This window comes from Wolffia australiana, chromosome 1, assembly GCF_029677425.1.
Source record: "Wolffia australiana isolate 7733 chromosome 1, ASM2967742v1".
NCBI lineage: Eukaryota > Viridiplantae > Streptophyta > Magnoliopsida > Alismatales > Araceae > Wolffia > Wolffia australiana.
The window spans coordinates 20915009-20927019 of NC_135835.1; positions in this window are offsets into that span (position 1 = coordinate 20915009).

Genomic DNA, 12011 nt, shown 5'->3' on the forward strand with positions numbered 1-12011 from the left:
GAATTCTATAATTACTCTATTCATTAATGATATAATATCTTCTGATATGTAAAAGCTTATATCATAAATAATGCCAACTTCGAACTAGTTATTTGTAACTTTTTGCACATAGAATGTGTAGTATGAATACAGGGAATATACGAGCAATTTATTGCATTATAAATTAGTGACAAAGATATATGAAACTATTGGTGAAAGAGAAGATAACTGGGATAATAACCACAAGATCAATGAATGACGTAGTAATATCTTTGTGGATTAATGAGTTTTTCTAATGTGAGACTACATAAATTTAAATAAGATGTAAAAACACCATGAGGATAAAAATAAATGAAGCAAACTAAGAAATATTTAAGTAGGGGAAAGGAGTTCTGTTATATATATATATATATATATATAACAGAACGTAAAATGGGATCCATTAAATAAGTGTAAGAAACTAATAAGAGATATTTAGTAAAGAAAATAACAGATTAAAAAAGCAGAAAATAAAATGTCAGATTCAGTGTCAAGAAAGAGAAAAAAAATATAACTTTCTTCAGAGTCAAGAAACCCAATCACCCCCTTATTTCTTTTTTTCTAGATGAAACTATGTATTTACCTTTTGTTTCTTATGTGGAATATCTTCCTGAACCAAATGAAAATATGAAGGATTTTCATCAAAGATGGGAGAGAGTCACTGCACCAGAGAAAATTAGGAAACTCCAATACATATTTTACAGAGGATATAAGTGCACAGTTCGTCTATAAAATATAAGTTCATTTAATAATTTAGACCCAGAAATATGATTCATTTATCAAAATTAAGCCATGCATGCATGCTCATTTTACTTGTTTTAAAGCAAGTTTATAGATTCATGCGACCATTATTTTGTATCAATTTTCTGCTTTTCTAAGGAGTCGTAGCATTTCAAAGAATTTCACAAATTTCCTAAATTGACTACAAAATCCCTAGTAATACTTAACTTTTCAGGTCAATTACATGAAGAACTAATGGTCCTCTTATATCTTTTGTATCTAATAAGGAAAATAAAAATAAAATAAAAGGGTGCAGCCCTCATATGCCAGACAGCCATGGCTGCACTAAAGCAACACTTAGCAAACACAAACAACAAGCATAGTGCTCAAGCAGTTGCGGCCATGGTGACTTGAGGGCAGGTCGTAGAACACAACCAAATAAGCATAGAGGCCAGCAGCTTTACATTCATAAGGCGCATTCCTTGTGGCTATGTTTATTTTTAAATTAAAAATTCATTATAGCGGGCTGTTTATACAGGCTTCCCAACTTATAACACTTTTGGTATGCTATTGCCTCTGTTAGAGCTTTCAGCTGATGAGTGAGTGGGACGTAAGGCAAGTAGACGAAATCCATGAGCATAGTGTTAACAAAACAAGAAGAAAAACTGTGGGCCTTGAGTCAATTTTCTTAAAGAATATCGTTCAGCTAATTGGTGAGGGTGGGTGCCGACACAAATGAATCAGAAGGCGTCAGCTGGTAGTGATGGCTGATGGGCCAATCCTGATAGGGATTTCATCAAAGTGAATTAATAAGCCTAATTTTTTTATATCAGTGGTGCTTCATATGCCTTAAAAATCACATATATTCTTCAATAAATGAGAGATATACAGTCAAAATATTAAGGAGTGACTTTAATCCATTCCTTTTAAATAAGGTTTTTCAAATGGTGCATTATGTCAATTTCTATAGAGTCGCAAATGATGATTGCTATTGGCTGATTTCAGCGAGTCTCCTCGGAGTCAATGAGCTGAATCAAAAAAAAATGCTATAGAGTCAATCTGCTTCAAATGTTATGGAGTTTTATTATTGTCCTGAGGTCATCTCTGGACTTGTGTGAACCACCACAAGCTCAACTCTTGGGTAAAAAAATCATGCTACAGGTGATGGACAGTGGCCCTTTGGCTTATCGTGAATAAGCTCCAAGGTTGCTTGAAGAGAAATTCTGATATTGGAGATTTCAGTGAATAATGATGATTTTTTATGATAGGGTTTTGAGTTCTAGGGCCTTGATCCAGATGAAAAAAAATGATTCCTGCAACAAAAGACTTGAAATATAATCAAAATAACATCAATAAAACAATGAATCAAATCATTTGGGCACAGATCACATCTATGATTTCTTAGATCCTAGAGTGACACATATTGAGCTGCTCATGTGTGCAGCTTCTAAATGTATCCACGTGATCATTGGCACATTGAACCTCCTCCTTCACCTAAACGAGCTTTGTCCTTGTTCTATCGTTGCGTCGTCCCAATTGCATTAGGAATGGAGATAAGCTATGGGGAGAAGGAGGAACAAGGGGAAGTCCCCTAAATAAATCCTCCTTGGTTGAATTACGTTCAGGCATTTTTCTTATTTATACTAAGTGGGTTTTTTTCATAAAAAGCACAAAACTTTATGTATATCTTTTGACATCCAAAATACCATTTGTGTGTGACCTCTAGGCCCATGTATATCTAGTTAACGATTCTGGTGGCCCAGTGACCTTTACTGGCCTTCTAAATTAGTTAAATATACCATCATATATATTAATTAATGAAGATTAATTTAACACAACCAATAGGTTGTCTCCAGCCATGGGGTGCCAAGCTACACTCTTGCTCAAGAAGATAGAAAGGAGTATGCATCAACTCACTCATGGAACATGTCTCATTAGACATTGTGTATGTATAGTCCTTTATCCACTTGACACTCCTAAAATGACTTGGGTTACGGTCCACTGTCAAGCCCTAATCGATCATCCGAGTTGTTACGGATGAGTTCAGAAATTGTTAGAGAACTCCTCTCTAATATTTCACTGCCTTGGCCAGGGGAGTCCTTGCATCATCTTCCTAAATATATCTGTTTTTATACTGACGGTGGAAGATCCCATCTTGACCACTCAATTGTCTTCGTGAACTTCTTTATGCACCCAAACTAATATTGTTTAGAACTCGATGATTAGGAACTAACTGATGTGATGTGGAGGCTGAAAAAATCTGAATTAAATATGTATTATTTTATTATTGATTGTTTTTTGACTGGTCAAAAAGTGTGACACCAACTCGACATGTCACAAGACACATGGCACCACGTGTACACATGATATTGATGTGTCCACCATGTATTGGGGTTTTTTTAATTTTGCATTGATGTGGTGCATGTTGATGTGTTGCCATGTCATACTGTCTTTTTAATATAGCATTATTAATAATGATATGCCATTATTCCTTCTTTTTTGTCTTTGCATGCAAAGAGACGTGGCAGGATGCAATCGATCAATCGAGGATGAAGCAGAACAATCATGGCCAATCATCACATTTAATGCCAAACTAGAGATAAAATCTTAAAAATGATGTGGCGGTGGTGACAAGGATAAGGAGAGAGAAATAAATGAATTAAATCAAAAACCAAGAAGTCTCCAACTTTAGGGCTTGATATCTGACTATCAAAAGGCTGATTGAGGTGAAATTTTGAGGGTAGCTTTGCGTTTCTGTCTTCTATCCATATGTATGGTTTGGATTTATAACTTTAATATTCAATCTTTGTAAAAAACTTTTTTGAGCTCACTTCCTCCTATAGAGGCCAATTGAAAGAGCGTGAGGTTTTGAAGTTCCATCAAGCTTTTTTTGGTGTCTTGAGTGCATGGAGAAGGTCAACAAAGAAGTGAAAAGGCTGATTTGCACAAGGAAGTAGCCCTGATTCTAACAGAATGTAGGAATATAAGGTTATTTTCTTGCCTTGTATTGTCTTCCTCCATCACATACAATAATTAGATTCATATCACCTTCCTCATCACTTCCACCATAATCCATCGTCTCAATCACACATCCTCTACGTTGTCATGATCTCGTCCCTTGTTCTCTCCTCTATTTGAGTCATAAACCCCAACACATTATCATCCTCCATCTCCCTTCACAGTCATCTCCTACATCCACCATCTTCCCCTTTTGTCTTTGCCTATCTTATTCCCTCATTTCCATTCACTCTATTCACGTCATCCTCCCTACTTCTTCATCTATTGTTGGTTGCTTTTTCCTTAAATACTTTGTACCTTCCCTCTCATCTCACAGTTTCCATCGCATAACTACCTCTTACCTTACACATATTCCTTCTCATCCTACCTAGATCACTATCTAGAGATAGTTAAATCCCAAAGATCCATTTCTTTGGAGACAACCTGTCACTTGCTAGAATTATTAAGTGTGTGTTGGATTATAAATTTAATTCATTAAGATCAAATAAAAAATGACATCTAACCATAAATTTAACTTTATCACTAAACCACCAACAATAAGTTGGGAGCGAAACTCCATGATGGGATACAAAGAGAGGGGAGATAAGTTTAAATGGAAGTGCCTTAACTCTCCAGCCTTCGGACTGAATTCTAGAGTTTGAAGGGCTAGGATTACTTGAATCCCATCTTGGATATACATCATTTCCTTTGTTTCTTTTTAAAATGAGCCTTTCAGATTCAAATTGTGGGTTTGTTCAATAATTCCTACCTCTGTTTGACCCCGTTCTTAAAAAAGGCATAAATGGAACTGAAGAATGAACTTCTTGTGTATTGGGCATCTTTTTATGGTTTTGTTCATGGCTTAGATTTCATGATATGTTTGAGGATGTGGATTACACTTATCTTGTGCTCCCATTTACATCCAAGATTCACTGTTTAATTCACCTGAGTCTTGTATTTCAAAACAAAACTCCAAAAAGATGTGAGAAAATCACACTTGACTCTAAGGAGTCATGAGGGGTTAGTCTAAGAAATCAATAAATGGTGTGTAACTAAATTGAAAACCTAAAATAAGTGGAAAAAATAAAGCATAAAAGCACTTCTTATTGACTTAATATGATGTTATCACAAAACATAGGAGAATTTCTTTCAAAATTATTTCATGAGTATTAAAGAAATGTTGAGATTCAGAGGCAGTTTACTCTGTGGAAGACTCAATATAATGGAGTTTCTCAGAGGATCAGGAATCTTTTTGAAGCAAATAGGGGCATGATGCATAAAAATAATAATGCCATTGAGTGTTAAGTTGGAGCAATTGCAGCTCAAATTCACAATATTTCTTCTGCAAAACCAGTAAGTAGTATGACACCTTATGAAGCATAATATGAGAAGAAATCAATTTTTGGTCATTTAAGACTATTTTGATGCATTTAAAAAAATTTGATCAAAGTACTTTTTTTGGTACAACACTAAAAACAAGGATTTCATATTTTATAACCTTTTATGGAGGAAGGTCCTAGGATTGGAGTGAAACTCCTAAATGTCAAGAAGAACAAGGGTAGACAAAGTAGGAGCAGAAAATGGCAAGAGATGAATCAATATGTAATATTAAGAAAAATCTCTCATGGGAGTATATGGACCTATCATGGTCAATCATGCCAATTGGATTAAAATCGATATAAAAGAGCAATCATGCAGTGGATGGAAGTGCACATAAGTGTAAGTCAGTGTCATTAGCCAAAGGCTATGCATTAAATTAAGGAACTGATTATTCTGAGGCCTTTTAACATGTTGCAAGATTTTAAATAGGATATTTTTCTCAATTGAAACTCGAAAGACATGGAAGGGATAACATTTTGATGTCAAATATACTTTGTTGATTTTTTAAAGAGATTTTATGCATGCAACCTGAAGGATTTGAGATTAAAAAAAAAGAAGATAAAGAATACAAGTTAAAAAAAATATCTATATGGTTTGAAACAAGCACCAAAATCATAGTATGGAAGACTACATCTTTTCTGATAAATTATAATTTTTAGAGAAGTGAAAAAAAATTTCATTATAAAGCAAGATGAGCAAATGTGATGTAATTATTTGAGCATTTATGTTGATGATATGGTTTATATGGGATCTTCTTATTATCTTATTCAAGAATTCGAGCTTCATCACGTCTGAATTTGAGATGACCAATCTTGCTTTGCTTCATCCTTTTCTTGGTCTGCAAGTATGTCAAGATGAAAATGAAATATTTATTTCTAAAGGAAGGTATGCAAAAAAATGTTGAAAACTTTTAATATGATATCATGCAAGTTGTGCACTTTTAATAAGAACCAAATAAAAGGCGTATTTAAGTGGCTATATGACTTTAGTGAATGAGCAATTATATAGAAGTATGGTCAGAATATTAATTTATTTGAAAATACAAGACTAAATATTATGATATCTATGATTATGGTGTTCATATTTCTGAGTTATCCTTCTAATTATTTTAGAACAGAGAAAAGAATTATGAAATATAGGCAGTCATCTAATCTTCAGTTGAATGAATATAACCAAATAGCATGGGTTATTCTAGGAAAAGTCATCTAATCTTCAGTTGAATGGTTATGTATGTAGTGATTGGGCGTGTCAGAGATCAAAAACACAAGTGGATATGTTTTTCATATGGGGTAGAAAAAAAATTTAATGGAGATCAAAGAAGTAAAAAATGTTTGACTGCCTATCTTCTTCAAAATCTGAGTATGTGGTTGTAGAAAGTGAAATTCAACAGGATATATGGCTCTAGAGGATTTTGAAAGATCTTGGTGCTGATGAAGAAAAAAGTTTTATGTTGTTGTGTGATAACGGGTCAACCATTGGTACGCCGAGTGATCAAACAGAAAATAAGTTTAAATATGTTTTTTAAGGTTTTTTATTTATACAACAATATTTTTTTAATTTTCCTTACAAGCATTGAGTGGGTAAGAGGGTCAAATTCCGAGGAGCAAGTACATAAAAAATTAATTTTTAGATAATTTATATTTTAGGTTTTTTATATTTTTTAGGAAGTAAAAATAATTTTATAAAATTAAACTAATGAAAATTAACTATAAAATAATTCTAGAAAGGTGAGAAAATATTACTCCTATTTTTTTATTTATCCAACCTATGTAAAATAATTTGGGATTTTTATAATGAAATTAGAATAATTAATTCAAATTAAGTTATATTAACTGGCATTTTGGTAGCCCTAGGTAACAGGGATTGCGGTATGTATGAAGTGAGTGGAGAAAAGTGGTTTTACCTTGGAAGATTGTGCCAGAGATAATGCCAGATATTTTTAATTAGAAAATCACTCTACTAATTATAATTAAGAAAAACTCCAAGGGTATTTTCTTAATAATTATGGGAGCTCTATCTATAGAAGATATATATATGGTAGTTGATTTTCTCAAGAATTTGAGTCCAAATCTCCTTCTAGATTGTTAGTCATCATTTGAAATTGATTTTCTGTAGAATTTTCATTTATTCTCTCTTCCCTTCCTCGATTATTTTCGATGATCACCATCATGGACCAGAATCCTTATATTTCCCAATTATTCATCATTAAAATCCATGATTAACATCACTTATGTACTGACATATGTCCTTGATTTTGCCAAAAAAATCAGCAATCATTGGCATGGAACTATGCATTTAAGTTATGCATTTAATCACATTCAGCCACTTTTACCTAAAAAGATAAAGCTGCAGAAGGAATTTTATTTCTTTTGATGCATTTCCTCATCGTTAAAAAGTTATACGATGTGCTGCCACGCACATTACTCAATATTTTTTCCAAAATCAGTCCAATATTTTTTTCTATTGGCTACACATTTTATCGTGTAAATAATAATAATATATATATTGCAATACAGTATGCAGTCATTGGCCACAGCTAATGATTTTCTGATGGCATTTGTTTGCCGTAATCCTAAAAAATCAGATTGTGACATCTAGCAGAGCTGCATAAAATCCATTAAAATATACTGCAATTATTTAAATATATTCAGTAATATATGAATTCTGACTTATGAATTATTTTATTTGTGAATTAAATAAATCCATTAATTATTGTCAACAATGCTGAATCCTTAGAGCAGAAGGTGAGAAGAATAGAATATAGACGAGGAAGAAGGAGAAAAATGAGCTTTAACTTTCATTAACATAACATAGGTATTTATAAAGTCTATTTATAACAGCTAGTTTGACTAGCTATAACGGCTAGTTTGACTAGTCGTTATATATCCAATTTTAAATAAATCAGATAATAGGCCCATAAGTATTGGCCAATTAACTTATACATTCAAGCGCGGGAATGTATACTAGTCATTCCAAGCTTGGACACCAGGTAGTGCATGTTCTTGATCGGTAAGCCCTTGGTGAAGATATCTGCACATTGCTCCTTAGAGGTGACATGTTCAGTCTTTAGGATTCCTTGCTCCGAATGGTCTTGTATGTAGAATCTGTCAATGTTCATGTGTTTCGTCCTATCATGATCAATTGGATTGTGGGCAATGATGATGGCAGACTTGTTGTCACAGCAGATGAGAATTGGCCTTGAATACACAATCCTTAAGTCGTCCAGTAAATTTTTTATCCACATTGCTTCATTGATCCCTTTTGACATCACTCTGAATTCTGCTTCAGTGCTCGACTTTGATACAACGCTTTTCTTTTTGCTTCTCCATGTCACCAAGTTTCCCCCAAGGAATGTGAAGTATCCAGTAATTGACCTATAATCCAGACGAGAACCAGCAAAGTCAGAATCAGTATACAGAACAAGATCTAACTTACCTGTCCTTCTACAGGAGATTCCAAGTCCTGGTGTTCCTTTCAAGTACTTGAGAATTCTGTTAGCAGCCTGAAAGTGAGTTTCTTGGATAATGCATAAACTGATTAAGCACATTTACCGCATAACATATGTCAGGTCGTGTATGTGAGAGATAGAGTAATTTTCCAACAATGCTTTGATATGAGCTAATTTCTACCCTAGGTTCGTTCTCATTGATAGTTAACTTGTGGCTGACTTCAACTGGAGTTTCACTTACATGACAATTCATATGTCTTGTTTCATTTAAGAGGTCTAGAATATATTTTTGTTGTGTCATTAGTATCCCTTCACTTGATCTTGTAAATTCTATACCTAAAAAATATTTTAGGGGCCCTAGTTGTTTAACTCTAAAATTCTTATCTAAATGATCTTCAAGGGTCTTAATTTCTCTATAATCGTTTCTGGTGATGATGATATCATCCACATACACTAACAAGATTGTTATCATTCTTTCAGTTTGATGTTTAAAAAACATAGTATGTTCCCTATTACTTTGGTTGTAACCAAGCCCTTTCATAGCTTGGGAAAATTTTCCAAACCATGCTCCAGAGACTGTTTTAGACCATATAAAGCCTTGCGAAATCAGCATACCTTACTGATTTAGTTTGTCTTCATATCCAGGGGGAATATCCATGTAAATTTCTTCCTTCAGGTCTCCATTAAGGAACACATTTTTAATGTCATACTGATTCAGTGGCCAATACAAGTTGACTGCTAGAGAGATAACGATCCTGATAGTATTAATCTTTGCAACTGGTGCAAAAGTTTCCTGGTAGTCAATTCCGTCTGTTTGAGTGTATCCTCTGGCTACAAGACGTGCCTTAATATCTGTCTAAAGTACCATCGGATTTTCACTTTATCGTGTACACCCATCTGCAGCCTACTGATTTTTTATCCGTGGGCCGATCAACTATCTCCCAGGTGTTATTCTGTAATAGGGCCCTCATTTCATCATCTATTGCTTCCTTCCGTCTGGTGTTCTTCATAGCTTCCTGTGGAGACTTCGGTATTGGAATGTCTTGTATTTTGGTGAGAAATACTTTGTGTCCAGGTGAAACTTGCTTATAGTTTAAGTAGTTTATCATTGGATATGGTACATGCTCGTTTTCCCTTCTTTAGGGCAATTGGCCGCTCTGTCCCTTCATTATTATGTTCTATTTCTTCGTTTTCATCTACTTCTCCCCCTGCATTAGAATGTACTCCCCCTTCATCCAAAATCGTAGGTCCTAGTAATCTCTCTTTTTTCTTGCTCTGATAGTATTTTGGATATGGGGTTACTTGATGTAATTCTTCCGATTGTCCCTTCTCAATTTCACTTGGTTGATATGAATCTGCATTTGTTGTTCCTCAGTTGATATGGGGTTCAACCTAACTTGGTTGATATGAATCTGCATTTGATGTTCCTCAGTTGATATGGGGTTCAACCTCACTTGACTCAAAAGGTATGATATCAGTTCTATTTTCAGGTAATCTAAGTTCCTCATATGGCTCTTGGTTAGCATCCATACTTGGTGTTGTTGTTGTTTCACTTGCTAGTCACTGAGTTATGTCTCTATGGGTCTCGGTACCTTGAGGCTTGTAATAAAAAAATTTCTCATCAAACACCACATCCTTGGATACTATGTACTTGCGGGTAATTGGATGATATAATTTGTATCCCTTTTGAGTAATAGAATATCCAATATAAACACATTTCAATCCTTTTGTAGATAACTTGATCTGTTTATGTGCATGGTTGTACACATATCCAACACATCCAAATATTCTGACAGGTAGTCCAGTCTTCAACCTCGCATTTGGATAATAAGTTTCCACTATTTCTAGGGGACTCTCAAAATCTAAAATCCTTGAAGGTAGTCGATTTATCAGGTGGTAGTAGTCATTACAACAAAACCCAAAAGTTTGCAGGGACGTTTCCATGAATTAGAAGAGTTTTTCCCTTGTCCACTATATCTCCTACTTTCCTTTCAGTCACTCCATTTTGTTGTGGAGTATAAGGACATGAGGTTTCATGTCTTATTCCTTCAGTTGTAATAAATTCTAGAAATTCATTGTTCAGGAAATCTTTGGCATTATCTGTTCTAAGTCCTTGTACTGGATCTCCAAACTGTCTTTTTCAATGCACACAAACCTTTTATATTCTTGGTTACTTCATGTTTGTGTTTCTGAAGAAACACCCAGCTATATCTGCTATAATCATCTACACATACTAGGAAATATTGATTTTCCTAGTATATCTTGTTGTGGAGAAGGTCCCCAAACATCGCAATGGATTATTTGGAAAGGTTTAGTTGTATAGTTGTTACTGGGAGGATAGGTAGTTCTTTTAAACTTTCCTAACTGACACGCTTCACATATCAAATTTTCCACATAAATGTTGATGTTGGACGTCGTCAGGACGCCGTCCGGTCGTCACCAAGGGTAATGGCTTGGTATCGAATAAGGATCTCTATCGGACAACGACGGGAAGTGTCGTCCGATAATGACGATGAACAGATATGATAAATGACGGAAATGCAACAGTACTAACTGTAGTACATGCAAGTGCCGACTCGCGGGGCATGTCGTTCCCGGGATCCAACGGGGTCCCCTAGGGACGGGTAGTCCAGACTTCTCGAGCCTCGTTCGAGAGGGTCGAGGGCGACTATGTGGCCGAACGGGAATTTCCCGCCAAGATGCTCACACGCGACGGGCGAACCCGACTCGTACCATACAGGAAAGACTCTCGAGTTATACTTCATCATTTTCTCAACCTGTCCCTCTCACCTATGTCTAACCCGAGCGCGGTGGAGGCAATTCGAAAGTATACTGGAAAATGTAAGAGACGAAAAGGGCAGGCAAGGGGTACCTTCGTCGCGTCCGGCGATAGCTATATCAGTGGTACCACGGAGGTAGATAGAGGCAGCGACAGCTCGATGGCGCGGGCGACGCGGACGGTATGGTGGCGTTGGTGGCACAGCAGCGGGGTGCAGGAGCGCGACGCCCGGGCACACGCGGGTACGCGGTGCAGAGAGGCTGCTCATCACGTGGACACCCTTGAGCTCGGCACACAAGCAACGGCGCACGCACGGCACATGGGTGGTGACGCGCTCGGGTCTGCGGGCAGCGGTGCGCGGGCGCACGGGTTGCGTCACCCGCAAGAGCGCGGTGCAGCAGCTGACGGGCGCGGGCGGAGCGCACAGTCGCGCCGAGGTGACACGCGCGAGGCGGGGAGCGGGCACGGCCAGAGCGCGCAGTCGCGTCGGGGTGACGAGCACGAGGCGGGTAGCAGGCGCGGGGCCGCACAACCGCGGCGCATGGGTGGTAGGGGGCAACGCGCGTTCGGCAGCGCGTCCGAATGTGCGGACGGCAGCGCTGCAATCGGTGGCGCGGACGGCGCACTGGTTGATGGTCGGCGACGCACGGGGGCTGGAGCGATGGCACT